Source organism: Aphelocoma coerulescens, chromosome 3 (genome assembly GCF_041296385.1).
Source record: "Aphelocoma coerulescens isolate FSJ_1873_10779 chromosome 3, UR_Acoe_1.0, whole genome shotgun sequence".
NCBI lineage: Eukaryota > Metazoa > Chordata > Aves > Passeriformes > Corvidae > Aphelocoma > Aphelocoma coerulescens.
This window is the reverse complement of record NC_091016.1, coordinates 3,612,632-3,627,843: the sequence shown is the minus strand read 5'-3', so window position 1 is coordinate 3,627,843 and position 15,212 is coordinate 3,612,632. Positions and strand designations below refer to the sequence as shown.

Genomic DNA, 15,212 nt, shown 5'->3' with positions numbered 1-15,212 from the left:
AACATTGCAGTGCAGTTGTAGTGGGATTAGAGAGCAGCAGAGGGATGAATGGATACCACGGGTGTTTTCTCTGGGCATTTCAAATGTTCAGAAGCAGCAGAAGCTGGTAATGTGGGGTATTAAACTGCAGCACTGTGTGGGTCAAGGATTCAGTTGCAGTGTTGTGGGGACAGATCCTCGGGTAGTACAGGTGTCACAGCTCCATCCACCTTCACTGAACTCCTTTGTGATAGGGAAACTCCAAAGAGGAATGGGTTCTGCTCTCTGTAGTTGCCTGGAAAATGCTTCCTTTGTGCTTAGATTTTGTGCCTAATAAATCTAATTAAGTAGGATAAATTCGCATGATTTTATAGGGTTTTTTTAAAAAGGCGTTGAATACTTTGAGGGGGTTTTTTGCCTAAAGCCTCTCAGCTGTTGATAGAAAATTCTTGTGCACACAATTTTTTAAGGCATTTTGCAAAGGAACTCCCAAACAGTTCTGCTGTGACAGGATTATAACAGTGGATTGTACTCTCTTTCGGATACTTTTCAGGAGGTTATACATGTAGCTAATGGGCATTACTTAGTAAAGAAAATTATTACTAACTGCAAAGCTAAAGAAAAGGCAAAAGGGAGTCACTGAACAATTCCATTGTATCTTGGAAATAACTCTTGGGATTTAAAAATGTCAAAATAATTTCACTACTCCAGTGGAGCACAAAGAACTCAGAGAATTCTTTGTGATGATAAAACAACCACTGTAATTCCTGTAATTTAACCCTGGGATATATAAATACTAAAGTACTGACATGTATTAATTTGTTAGCAAAAGTCAAATGACGACAAATGTGTCTGGAATATCAGTTTATCCTTTATACTGGAGAGACACCAGGCAATCTGGCAGCTGGAACCAAAATAAAGCAGAGGACAAAGTAGGAGAAACAACTGATAAAAGGGCCATGAATAATTTATATTAACTCAAAAGTCAGCTCAACCAGCATCAGTCAGGGAGGTAAAGCCCCCCCTTGGCAGAGCCCTCCTGGGCACTGTGTGCAAGAGGCCTCAGCAATCAGCTTCCTGCAGGGCCATTTCTCCACCCCAGGGAGACTGTGGCCTCTTAAACAATTTGCATTCCATCACTACAGTTGAATTAGGTGCTTTTCTTAATGGCACATGACAGATGTGCTTTGTATCTTGCTTCCAGAAGGGAAAAGTGTCAAACATTTAACACTTCCACATGTCTTTCCCTAAGCTTCAAAACCTCACCTGTAATCTCTGGGGTATGGTGAGGGAGAGCACAAACTCCTTATGGTTATTCTCTCTGCATCTCCATCCTCTACCTGATTCTATTTTTCATTCTTCTTAATGAAAACAGGGCATTATCAGCAGCACAGGTACAGCTCTTTTGACTGCAGAGAGAGTGGAAATAAGACTCAGGTAGATAAGGTGTGATGGAGTGGTATTAGGCTCACCTGTAGGCAGATGAAAGATAGGGTTTGGATTAGTGGATGATATCAAGGATAATGAATGATGGCATCTTCTGAGGTCTCAAATTCCAGATTCCAGCACTAAACTCAGTACAGGGCCTAATGATAAGCAAATTGCTAAAATGAGAAGCAGGGCTGTGCACAGAAGAGAGATGGAGTAGTTTAGTCCAGGGAATAAGAGCTGAATAAATGAATGGACAACAGAAACTCTGTTTACCTTGCCTTGCTTAAAGAAACTTCTTACTCGGCTCACAGAGTCGGGCTTGCACCATGCAGATACGATTTTGCATTTGGAAATAGCAAATGCACATCTGAAGTTTGGAGTTTTTCAAACTTTTGCCAAAGGAGAGGAAAATCATATCTTTTTTTAAATTTATGTTTGGTTTTTCCTTTTTTCTCTCAGTCTCTAGTCAGAAATTGCACTTTCACCTGCCTATTCTTGTGAAGTTCAGTTTGCAAAGGTGTGAATACCTTCAGTGAGGTCTTTGGGTCAGTACTTGCCTGAGCACTGCTCTGGGCTTCTGGCTGAACTCATCACTGGAGAACCAGGGGGTCTCTTGCTCACCTTTCCTGACTTCTCAGAACTTGAGAGCGGCACTGGGCTCACATTCTGCTGTTTTTAAAAGCATCTCCTTGAGTGCCAAAGGTGCATCTCTTTCATGTAATTCCTATGATTCTTCTGCCCAGACAGCAGAAGAGCATATGGCTGCAAAGCACCAAAAATCTGGGAGCTCCTACAGCATTGTGCTCATTGCTCTTTTCCATGTTTTCTGGCATAAAGTCCCAGTGTTACTGGGAGCACACAGCCCAATAGGCATTAATCCCAGAATCCCATTTAGGCAAGTGAAGTATTTAAAGTGAAGTATTTAAATGCCTTCCCTAACTGAAGCTGTAAAAAAACCACCAAACACCACCCACCTCCACTCCCAGTGCTTAACTTTCAAGATAACTTCCCTGAGCAAATAAATAGTGGGAATGCTCCTGCTTTGTTCCAGGGAGGACTTCCTAAACAGCAGACCTGGGCTAAATGACATTTAATGGAAAAGATTGTGCCCCAGCCCTTCTCCCGGTGGATTTATCTAAGTCTGTGTTTGCCTCACTCATGCTATGAGACCTGGAGGAAGCTGGTCTGGGTGTTTCATCATTTTCTTAGTGTGGTACAATCAGGTTTTTACCAGAGTTAACAAAAAGCTAACAAAAGCCAACACTAACTGCTTTTCCAGATTTTTTGGGACCTTTATAGTAACATTTCAGCCACTAAAAGGTGAAACAAGAGAGAAATATTTATACATGAGGCAATTATTAGATACAACCAAAACAGGCGTGTAAAGTGAAGCTCTATCAATGTGGCCAGGTAAGCAGAACATACCCTTTTAAGGTGCTGGTTGGTTTGTTTGTGTTGGTTTTAATTTGGCAGCCAGACTGACAACTCCCACTCACTCCTGGTTGTGCACCAGCTGCTGCTCTGCCCTGGTTCATTATTCAGGAGATCATTAGTGCTGTTTGGGGGAATTGACCTCGGAAGGGCTCGCCCTTCTCAAACCCAGCTTGTTTTGGGTATGTCTTTCGAATAGCATCTCAATTATCCTTTGGCCTGAAACACCCAGGTGGAGGCTTTCTTGGGAATGTGGAGTGGTGGTGTTTGCCCAATCAACAGATGGCTGTAAAATTGTCTGGGTAAAGGTATTTGTCACCAGGGAAAAGTAGGAGCCAGGACATGGCCTGACACATGGATTAGCAGTGTGCTGGCAGGTGCTGCCTGGATGGCAAGGGCTGAGGTGCCAAGTCCAGGATTCCTACTTTATGTGATCCTTCCCATTCCACTTCTTTTCCTGCTCCTTCAGTCACAAGGAAACAAGTCAGAATGTCTTTCCTTAGTGACAAGAGAAAAAGGGGAATTTTCACTGATGGACATTAAAAGAACAAAAATATTGAAAATTTTTCCTCCTAATGGCTCAAAGTTTTGATTCCTTTAAAATCTTAGTTCTCTTGGCCACACTTGAAGAAACAACTCTTTGATGTCTCCTTATCTTGGTGATGTTGAAACATCTCTAACATCTCTTTCATGCTTTTCTCTGAAGAGAAGCAGTGCCACACAGAAGTTTTGTCTAATGGTTGCCTTGCTTTTCTCACCTGTTTGGCAAAGGGATTACTTTACCTTTTACAGCAGCAGTTGCAGATGTTGGTAGATTCAGATTGTTGTTACTCCTCTGGGTCTGGCTGGCCTGAACCTTGCACAGAACATCAAATATTCTGCTGAGCCTTCATCCTTTTATTTCTGTGGAGACAGTCAGCTTCATGATCTCATTCAAATTTGTGGTCAACAAAACAACAAATCTTGGGTGCTTGTACATGTTTTGGAACTGGCAAACAGGGCAGTGAATTCTGGGGTTTTTTATTTTCTTGTTTTCCCATCTCTGATACTGCCTTTTTACCAAATCCCAAATAGGAAATGACTATGAAGGAAGCAGAAACTGCCTTAATGTCTTCCTTTTCCCAAGAAATGTGAATGAGTGATAGATCCAGTTTCTTTTTATCAGGCTGTTGTTTTTCAAGGCATTATGAATGCAATCTGAAGCCCAAGGAGGCAAAATCCACTCCTGCAATGGTCTTTGGCATAAAAGTCACCCTGGAAGTCTCAGACCTTTTCTTTTCCTTTTTCCATGTGTTGCTTTGCTGAGTGCCTTGCAGAAACCCAGTGGCCCAGTGTGAAGAACTCAGGCATCGCAGGAAATTGGAAGCAGGAGCTCCCCTGTGCTTCCCCTGGGTGCAATAAAGCCAGTGTCTGTCTCTAAAAGAAAATTCTTTCTGTGGAACTCTTCCAAGGCCAATTCTCTGTGCTTGCATATTTTCCCCATTTCACATGTAGTTGATAGATGACATTTTGTATGCTACATTAAATCACTTCAGGTTTTGGAAGGGCGATTCTGGCAACAAGGTCCACGCTGTGTGAGATGGGAAAGGGTCGGATTGAGGGAGGGAGAGCACAAATGGAGAGGCAGCGTTCCATCGTGCTGGATCCCCCCAGTGAGAGAACTGTCCCAGGCACTGCTGTTAACAAGCAGTCAGGCAAAATCCAGGAGTGGGAATCAAAGATCAAAAATCTGAGCCAAAGTGCAACATCAAACTCCTGCAAGTACAGCCGAGCTGTGCACAGCCATCATCCTGTGCCTGTTCCCATCTAACCAGGGGACAAAAAGTGAATTTCAATATACTTATTCCATCAGTGACTATCAAATGGAAGAGTTTGATAGCAGGGTGTTTCTAAATGCAAAACAACGGGCAAAAGTATCTTTCAAATAGCATTGCCAGAATTCCCATTAAATATCAATTAGACCTGCTTCTTATTAATCAGAAATGACCTGCAAGGTAAATGGTCTTGATAAGCAGGACCCACAGATGATTCTGCTCTGCTAAAAGGTATTTTAAAAATAATTATTCCAGTTAAATTATTTTTTCCTATCAATGAATATTAATGCATCTCACTGTTCCTGTGGCAAAAGGCAGGCAGAGAGCTGTGTTTGGGTTTGCACTTCAGATATTTAAAGATGTTTAGGGAAGTCTGACTGCTGTGTGGGCACCAGCCTCAGTGCAGCCAGGGAGAAGGCATCCTGGAATGATAAATGAAGCAGCAAAGCAAAAGCTGGTGTTGGGCATTAATCTGAGGATTGATATGGGCTGTGAAAACCTCTTGACAATCCCTTGTAGAGGGGAGAGTTACCATTAGGTGGTGGTTTCCGTGGGCAGGACATTTTCTCTGCAGGGCAGTTGTAGTCCAGTCAAGTAGAGGCACTGGTTTTCTGTGCTGTTACATTTCCAAGGCATAATGAGTACAGGGTGGTGCAGTTTGGGGAGAAAACTCTGTCCTCAGTTCTTTGCAGATACAAATAACTTACAGCAGTAAGTACCAGAGGACATTTCTTGGCTGTATTTGTTGCTAGCGCTGCCAAAGCTTATTGAGCAGTAAGTAACAGAGTCATAGAATCCCAGAACAGTTTGGGTGGGAAAGGACCTTGAAGATAATCCAGTTCCAACCTGGTCTTGGACACTTCCAGGGATGGGGCAGCCACAGCTTCTCTGGGCAGCCTGTGCCAGGGCCTCACCACCCTCACAGAGAACAATTTTTCCTAAAATCTGGTCTAAATATATTCTTTCAATTTGAACCTATTCTCCCTTGTTCTGGCACTCGAGCTCTTGTAAATATCTTGCCTTGTCTTTCTTGTAAGTGCCTTTCAGGTACTTGAAGGGGCAATTAGGTCACCCCAAAGCTTCTCTTCTCCAGGCTGAACAATCCCAATTCTCTCAGCCTTTCCTCATAGCAGACGTGCTCTATCCCTCTGATCAGCTTGGGGGTCTCCTCTGGGTTCACCCCAACAGCTCCATGTCCCTGTAGCAAACAGGGCTCAGAGGTCAGCGCTGCTGGGACCATCTCTATTTTCCTAATTTCCAGAAGATGTGTTTGGCTCTTCGGGATAATTGTGGCAGTCAGCTGTGGGAGGTGGCAGGAACCACCCCAAAGCAGTGTGACCATTTAGCATTCAGGCCAGCACTCCTTGTTAGTGCCAGAAGGATTGTACCTGGAGTACAGCATGTTAGAGCCCATTTGCATGGAAAGTGAAACCATTGAATTTTTATCAGCGCTCATTAATTCAAATGTTCTGTAAAACTCACTTTTATTGATTGAGTTTAAGGCATTATAGTTGGAAATTTCACTGAGGCAGGTGAGGCTTTCACTTAGCAATGGAGGGATGATCAGCAAAAAAAGGAAAAATTAGGAAAGCGAAGAAATGAAGTTACAGTAGAAATAGAAAATATATTTAAATCTGTTAAAGACATATATAAAGATGTCTCTAAGATTAAAATCATAAGTTTCTCTCTTCTGTGATTTTGGACTGGTTGTAACAGGCAGTCATTAAATGACTACAGTCTTCACTGATTCTACTTGTGCTTATAGATAGGATTTGAGCCTGTCTTGATTTTCAAAGATAGTATTGTGGGATTTCAGTTGACAGATTTACAATTTTCATGTAAATTTAGTTTGCATCTAAAAGAAAAAAAAAGTTATGTTGGTGATGATTTGGACAGTACCAAACTACAGAACAGCCTTGAACCCTCTCTGTCTCCATGGAACCAGGCCATGTTCAGGTCTGCCCTGTCCCAGATTTTGTCCCATTTTCCTGCTTCCCCCAGCCATGCAAGCGTGTGCAGCCACCTTCCTTTTAGAGCTGGGATTGCACTGGCCCTCCTTTGAGCTTCCAAGCAAATTGTTTTAGTATCCACAGGGAGCCAGAACAATTTTTGTGGCAAGGAAGTGTAACCTGGCTGAGTTAGAGGATTAATGGGAATGGTGTGTGTCCTTTAACATGTCCATTTTGGACTCTGACCTTAGGAAAGGAAAAACTGGCTGGGTCTCTGCCTCACAGAACTCGTGGAAGGATAACCCATGGAGAGAAGGGTGGTGTGAAAACAAGGAATGGAATTCCATTCACATCTGAATGGCTTTCCCTGACCGTCTTACATAGATACTGGAAAATTGCATGTTATCCCAGCCCCCCTTCTCTGCCAGACTTGTGGTTAAGGGGGCTTTTTCCAAACAGTATTGGAACTCTTTTTTTTGTCTTGGTTGAAAGTTAGGCTTAGACCATAACAGTACAAAGTTGTTTCAATTCCAAGCACTGTTCGGTGGAAAGGGAAATAAAAAAATGTAATTAATTGGTGTAATGTTATCTTGTCAGATAATTAGGGTAAATGTGCAATCCAATTTCTGCTGTACCACAGCTTACTCCTCACGTACAGCGATGTATTTATGTGTAATGATGTTATTAAGTTGTTGTGCACACCGAGTGGAAATTGAAGAGTGTTCACATCCTAAATGCATCTACATTTAAAAGTTTAATAGACTGACTGCTTTTAGTTAAAATGCCTAAACATGAGTCATTAAAATATTATAAACTAGTAACTGGCACTGTAGCTGACAACACTCCATTCCCACACCACATTCACAGTGATCTATCATCACTTAGATATGATTTCCTTGACTGCAGTTAATCAAAATCAGCTCCCACTGTTCTGGTTAAGTTAACCGAGGTATTTTGGTATTAAGTTAACCGAGGTATTTTAGTTGATACATTCAGGGCCATGTTTCTTCATGTAGCAAATATTGCCACTTCCCCATCTGCCCACTTGGGCAGCCAGGGAAGATGAGGGTGAAACAACTGCTAGGGGCTCTTACTGGTACCAATATCTGGAAATAAAAATAGAAGATAAATGGGGTGTGACACAAAATATTTAAAAGATACATAGACCAGCCAAAAGTGTTAGAAATCCAGCTTTTTTTCGGAATTAATGTCTATTTACCTATTTGTATAAAGCATGGATTTACATATTAGTAGAGCCCTTTAAATTATGCAGGGTTTTTTTTCTCATTGACTTTTTCAGTGTGATAAACATTTATTTCATGAACCTAATTTTCTCTGAAGTTAGTGGCAAATACTTCTGTGCAGAAACATATGAAGAAACCATTAGTCTGAAGACCTAAAGAGCCATTAGTCAAAGTACATAGAACTGCACTGATAAATAGATACCAGATCAATCTTTAGTGTAAACCACAAGAACATTCATAGTGTAGGCTCCGTTTCAAAATGAATGGGTTTTTCATTGCTTTGTAAAAAAGCAGTTAATGACCTGACTTTGATCAGTTTCCTATAGACATAAAATGAGCTGGCACTGAATGGAGAGGAGTAAAATCAGAATGCTGGCTGGTAAGCTCCAAATTCTCTAAGGATGAAAAATGAGCCAAATGTGAAATCATGATCACTCTGAATTTGATGGGAAAATTTCAGGGGAGCAGAGTTTAACAGCTTTGCAGTGTTGGTAAACATGTCATTCCATAAAGCCCTGTTATGAAGATTATATGACAACCTTTTTCAATGAAATTCAACACAGAAAAACTAGATTTGTATGTATGTAGGGAGAAATTATTGGTTTGCAGTATCCATCCTATTTAAGTCTCCTTGGACTGAGCCATTCAAATTTCAGCCCTCACTTCTGTGCAGTGTAACATGCTGGTGGTTTTGCTAAACTGATCTACACCTCTGGTGCCTACAAATCCAGACTAGGAATTATCAGCAGCCAGTCCATGGGATCCCCATGCTTTGTGCTTCCATACAGTGTGCAGACAGCTGGGCTGGTGGATTTCTGGGATGGAAACTGTAAAGTCCTGAGCACAGCAGCTCTGCTTGGCTTGGTTTTATTTTGGGAGGCTTCATTTTTCCAAAGCACATGCCATGGATGCTGTAATTAATCCTTAATCTCCCTGATTCTTTGTAAAACCAGGGCTTGCACATGGGCAATAAAAGATATTTACTTGAGCACCACAAGCAGGCAGTTATTTTTTGGAAAAAGGTTCTCATACACAGACTTAGTCATTCCTTCAATAAACACTCGGAGGGAGCAAGCCAGAGGAGCCCTTGATTGACAGTGCTCTCCTTTCTCTCATCCTGATGAGGCTGGGCCAGTGGGGAGTCTGACCAGCAGGTCAAATGTGTATTAGGGGCAAAAATTGACAAAGAATATGCTAGAAGAAGTGATTTTCCAGCTGTGTGCAGCCATTTTCAACACCCTGGGTGGATTGTTATTTGTGTGTAATGGAATAGCTGGGGACAGCAGGGCTGGGAAGACATAGGTTCACTGTGGTGGTAAAATACTGAAACTGTATTGAAGAGGGGGAGTTGCCTTCTTGGTTATTGTAGTGCTTTGTTTTGTTTCATTTTGTTTTATTTTTGGCCAGGCAAATACCTAGAGCAATCTGAGCATTTTGGAGTCTGACTGAGCTCTCTGTCTTCCTTCCCCTGTTAATAATTTGTGAAATCCCCCTGGAGCCTCCATCCACAGCCTGAGCACAGCATCTCCTTACCTGCAGAGGCGATGAACCTGTGACTTAAAATCAGCCTGTAGAAATAAGGTTTCTTTTCATTCACTGCTGTTTGCTTCTTCTTTCTGAGTGATTTTGGTACAGGAGAAAGACATGATAAATGAGTAACTTCAGTGTGCTTCAGGATGTGTTTCTTGGGCCATTGCAACCCTTCTGCTGAGGCACAGCTGAGGGATTCTGACTTTATGTCCATAAAGTGTCCAACATATGCCTCTATAGCTAAACATACGGCCCCACCGTGCAGTCCCCTGTGAATCCTAATGCTGCTGGAATGTAAAGCACTCTGCTGCAGAAATGGTTTGCTAAGGCTAAGTTTGCCTTTTCCTGTGCAGCTTCACAGAGGGAGCCTGGCCTGACACCAGAGTTTGCTTTCACCCCGAGCATGGATGCTGGGAGGGTCTAAAGCACAACTGCACAGCTTCACCTCAACTCCCGTCTTCTGTTTCTGTCACAGACTTGATAACTGACCTGCAGAAACCAGCCTGCCTCTGATGGCCCACACAGAGCCACCTGAGGAGGGAGGGGATTACAGATGCCTTTGAAGACAAAATGCACCGCTCCTTAGACAACAGTGCGATTTCAGAGAAAACAACTCAATGTTTCACTTTCAGTCATCTCAAATAACATTGCTACGCCTTGAAGTATTCCAGAATCTCTTTCACTATACTGTAAACCTTAGAAAGTTTTTACACGTGCCACCTGCCAGCCTTTTTTTTTTTTTTTTCCTGACAATTTGCAGATTTCTGTTTTTCTTTTTTCTTTCTTTTGGTTCTTTAACATTCCTAACTTCCTGCATTTTAAGGAAGAAGTGGGACTTTTTGTATGGCTACTATTTAAGAAGTCTCTCTAGTGGTATAATTTAATATTATTTGAGGTTAGTTATAAATAAAGACTAACAGAAATGTTTGTGACAAGAAGAGAAACAAAGTCAGAGGAGCTCCTCTTTGTTAGATGTGTGGGGTATTTTCTTTACTCCTGGCAGGAGAGTATCTGGAATCTGTTAGTAAGTGGGAGCACATGGGGTATACTCAGGTAACATGCACCTTGGGTAACTGTTACCTTCTTTAAAATAGGAGTAGATTTTCAAATAGCCTGTGAAGAGTAAGGGATAGTGGCAGGGATAATCAGGGGAAAGGAAAGATTTTGAAGGAAATACAGTAAAAAAGCCATGTGTGAGAAGGGAGACAGAGTATGAGGGGCAGTGGGTGTTTGGGTGAGAAAACAACATCTGCTCATCATTTACTTTGACATTCTTGCTTGGCTGCAGGGAGCTGGTCTGCATTGGTTTCACAGGTAATTCACAGGCTGCACGTGTGGCAAATACAGTAATGTGCTCAGTGAGTGTGAGCAAATGTCTGCCTTACCCAGAGCAAAAGTATTCAATCTAGCTCACTGCTAAATACCCAAAAGTCAAATACTTCTGCTTCTCATGGTCCGTGGTGCACAGACCTAGCAGGGAAGTACCAGTGCTTAAAATTCATAGAAAGAGAAGTATGAGGTCATTTCCCTACAGCTCCCGCAGGCTCCCCAGCATTGCTTGTCCTGGACTGGAATGTTCTTCATGGCACAGGCTTAATTTTGAGATTTGGCCATCTCAGCAGGCTGCCAGTGAGGCTCTCAGATGCTCTGCCTGATGACAGCCTATGTAATTGTCACTTCACCTGCTTAAGAGAGACATTTGAACAGCCTGGGAATGATCCCAGGGGAGTTGTTCTTCAGTTAAATCCCTCTACAGAAGAAAGTGGATGAAATTTAGGTACCAAATAATTGGAGTCATGCAATTCAAGTTGCATATTCGGTAATAATTTCCTCCTGTGAAGAAGAACAGAGCCTCATTCTGTACCCATTTTCCCTACCTCTTCTCATCTTATTTCCTGTTGAACAAACAACACCAGGAAAAAAATCAAAGTTTGCATCCCTTCATTTAACCAATGAAAAGCTGGAATCTGGCCACAGCTACCAAGCTTTGAATGTTGTCTTATATATGTTGCTATAAATTCCAGGTAAACAAAGTTAGAAGCCATGTAGGACATGGTGCCATGGCTCTGAACAAAAGGGAATACTTCTAAAGTAAAACCATGTATTTCCTCACATATTGGCACACGCACACATGGAAAAAACACAACCAAAAAAACCCCAAGTATTGACCTATACACATTTTTAAGCGTATTTATACTTTAATGTAGCCCTCTGGAATGTGACTGATGATTTTCCATGTGACTCATAATAATGCAGATGATCTTTGTCATGAGCTTAGAACCCCAATTTTAGATAAACACAGCCAATTCAGCAGGAGATACATTGCAGGCAGTCAGACAAGCTGGAGGTGCATCACATCCCTCTTTCAGCTTTCCTCTGGCTTTCATTGAAGTTTAAGAAACTGAAAAAACTGGAAATTTCAATTTTTAGAGTAGAGCTTCTATTGCATGGTTTTATTTACCTTCAGACTTGTTGTTTTGACACAGTCACAGCTTTTTCTGTAGCCCTGGGCTACTTTTTAGGTCTTTTCCTCCTAGGTAATAACTTTTAATTTTGCCTGTGTGTCTTTCACTCCTTGTAAGTGATAGAAGGTTCTGCAGGAGATGATGATGGCTCTGCTCTGAGCTCCAGCCAGTTACTGACTTGCTCTGCATTGCTTTTGCTTATACCAGTGCGAAAGAGGAAATCTTGCAAATATATTTTGAAAGCTTTAAAGGTGTTCTTGGTAACAGCAGAGTCATCGTTAAATGAAAGCACTTCTATTTAATGTATGCAAGTGCAGTCATGTTGTTTGTGGCCTTCGTACCCAATGAGCAAGAAATCCATTGTACTTGTACTTTTAATTTTGCATCTCTGTGAGCAATGTTCTCCCTGGGGGCTTGCAGAGGAAACCTGAGGCATAATCTTGATTTCAGCTGCAATGCAGAAATAGAGCTGCTCCTGGTGACTGTGCGTGCGACCTTCACGTACACATTGGCTTTTATTTGACTTCTGAAGCCTCCTTTTGGAGCTTTTTTTGGCTGCTGGCTACAAAAGACAACCTAGAAGGCTTAAGAATATGAAAGAACAGTCACTTTCTTTAGAGGAGGGGATATTCCATCCCCTTCTCAGGAGGTGAGAAAAATACCTCACTCCCAGAGATGGCTGATATTTGTGTGCCATCCCTTGCTGTCACAGCAAGCAAACAGTGGTGATGCAGGATATGTTGCAGGCACACCTCCTCATCCTTGTTTTCAGAATGGCACAGGCAGTTTAGGAGACAGGAAAATCTTTCCTAAATGTGAAAACTGATAGTGCACTAGTCTCACCACAGACTTCTGCAACAGAAGTCAGCCTGCACCAGCTGCAGGCACCAACCCAGAGTGGTGTTTGTGGACTCCAGCACCTGGGCTCTGCTCCCTGGCTTCTCTGGGAGTCAGGGGCTTGAGAAGTAGCACATTTTACAGGTCTGGCTCTCTGGTACCTGCTGAGTCAGTTTACCTGTGCTGGTTTTACATGTGAGCCATGTCTGCAGCTGGAGTGGGAAGCAGCACCTGGACTGTGCAAGCAGAAAATCCAAAAGGAAAGGAACCCCCGTGCTTTGTCTTGGCACAGTTCGTCCCTGAGATTGTTGGAGCTGTTGCTCACAGCATCTCCTGCATGAGAGGAAGTCGTTGAGTGACTTGCCTTCCTTCCATCCCTGGAATGTGTCTCACCAAGAGGCCTCTCAGGGTGTTTGTGCAGCTCCAGAAATGTGCTGATCCCATGGCTGTGCTGTCACACTGCTCAGAGAAACCCTGAATGTGCTCTCCTGCCCTGTGCTCCACTGCTGAATTGCCACCACCTTCCCTTGCTCATGGAGGGTAATCGGAGTAGAGCGGTCCCTTGGAAACAGGGCAGTGCTCCTGAGCTTGAGGGGAGGTAATTTAATAACTTCTTAGGTAGAGGCTGAAAGAGAGCTCTTTCTTTCATGCTTATACATTTCCAATCTTTCTTTATTTTTTTTCTTTTTACCAATCTTTCTTTTTTTCTCTTTTTAATTAGACAGCATATTCACTGATGTCATCACTATTAAATCGTATCTATCAACCCCTGCCATTACTCAACACTTCATTCCTTTTCTTATTTATGAAGTTGAACACTTTTAAACCCCAGAGGATGAGATCAGGCAATTCTTCAGGGGACAGCCAGAATCTGTAATGAATGAAAAATTCGTGTATTTCATCTCTCAATGTAGTTAAGTACCATTGATCCAAGGACTTTGTTGGGAGTGTGACAAGCTGGGATATATGAGGACAAAGGCATCAGGGTGGGGTTGGTGTAGGATGTGTTGACTTTGCATGGATTAAAAATGGGTTTGATATTTGGTGCTCCCTTAAGTTGTGATTGTGCTGCTGCTGTGCACTTAAGCCTGAACAGAGGCATGTGACCAATCCCATGGATTTCAGTGGATTGATTTCTGTGATGAAAGTCAAGTACATACATTTTGGTAGGATCCAGAACTTTATTTAGGATTCTCTTGGAAAAACAAGCAGGCAAGTGAAGTGTTAGTAGTCATCTGCTGCAATATTTCCAGCAAAATTTATTTGGGTGCAGAGAGAGTAAATATTTTGCTCACAATAACATCCAGGCTCAGATGTGCAAACACAGCCATCCTGTTGAGTTATGCTTTCAGGGCTGTACACATAAATAATAACAATTCAGCCAAGGTTTCAAAGCTCTTCACAAAGGCAAGGAAGTATTATCTTCATTTAGAGATGGAAAGGACTTTAGATGAGGTGCCTGAGGTCACAAAATAACGGTATTAGATTTGAAACCTGAGCTTACTGTCAACCAAAATTGAAATGTAATTGTCTCTGTTCAATTGTAACTTGATTTTCATCTGCAGATTAATGTTCAGATTTAATGGGTAAGAAGGTCAAATCTTTCTAACAGAAACATTTTTAGTCAAATTCACCGTCTTTATCTAAGCCTCATTTTTAATCACTTACAATTGATAGCTCCACTAATTGTGACTAATTACACCACTGTGCTCTTAAGGTAACTTAATTTCTCTACAGATTTTTGATGTTCATGGTTTCCAGCTTTATTGCTGTAAATTGAAGCCCTGCTTGGACAAAAGCAAGACTGTAGTGGGGGTGTCAAATATTCTCCTTCACCAGGAAGCCTCTGGGATCTCAGGAATGGTGTCCTAGGACAGAGTGACACTCTCTACTTTATAATGCCATGATGTATTTAAAAACGCTGCTTCAAGTATCATTTTTAAATTGTCACCTTTTGATCTCTCAGCATCTCTTGCTTCCTTGGAGCACCATGAACCCACTTTGAGCAGTAGCAAACACAACACTGACTCCAAACCACACGTGGGGCTGGAAGGGGGATAATTTCATCTGATTACATTAATATTTTGTTGGAAGCAGAGTGACAAATTGGAGACTGATTGCAAACAGCAGACAATCACTGACTGTAGAGAATCCTGGCACTCCACTGGTACTTCAGATGCTTTAAAGAGCCATTCCAAATCTGCAGGAAAATGGTTGAAACATTTTAATTCTGTAATTTACATTGCATCACTCACTTAACCAGCTGTTTTGATTGTGATTATGAAAACACTGTGATATGCTTAGAAAAACCTTAGAAGACCTATAGCAGTGTGTATTACTAATAGACTTGTATGTTTTCCTTATCATTTTCACTACCAGTAATTTGTTTTAAGCCAATGAAAATACCTATTTTGTTTCAATTGCAGAGCATTTTTAGCTTGACTCAATCAGATTCTTTTCCCAGAGCCACACGAGGCAAGAGATTATTAATGACTTTTTCCTTGTTATCCATTCCTCTGAAATGGTTACTTT

General features: G+C 41.9%; 1 long non-coding RNA gene across 1 annotated transcript in view; it reads left to right on the top strand.

Annotated features, from left to right (window-relative positions):
- LOC138107551 (uncharacterized) overlaps positions 1–10,117 on the top strand; it is a 48,255-nt gene extending 38,138 nt beyond the window's left edge. Inside the window, exon 5 of the long non-coding RNA XR_011149579.1 lies at positions 9,854–10,117. This is a non-coding gene — a long non-coding RNA (uncharacterized lncRNA). The remainder of the gene's footprint in view (positions 1–9,853) is intronic.
- Positions 10,118–15,212: the final 5,095 nt, after the last annotated feature.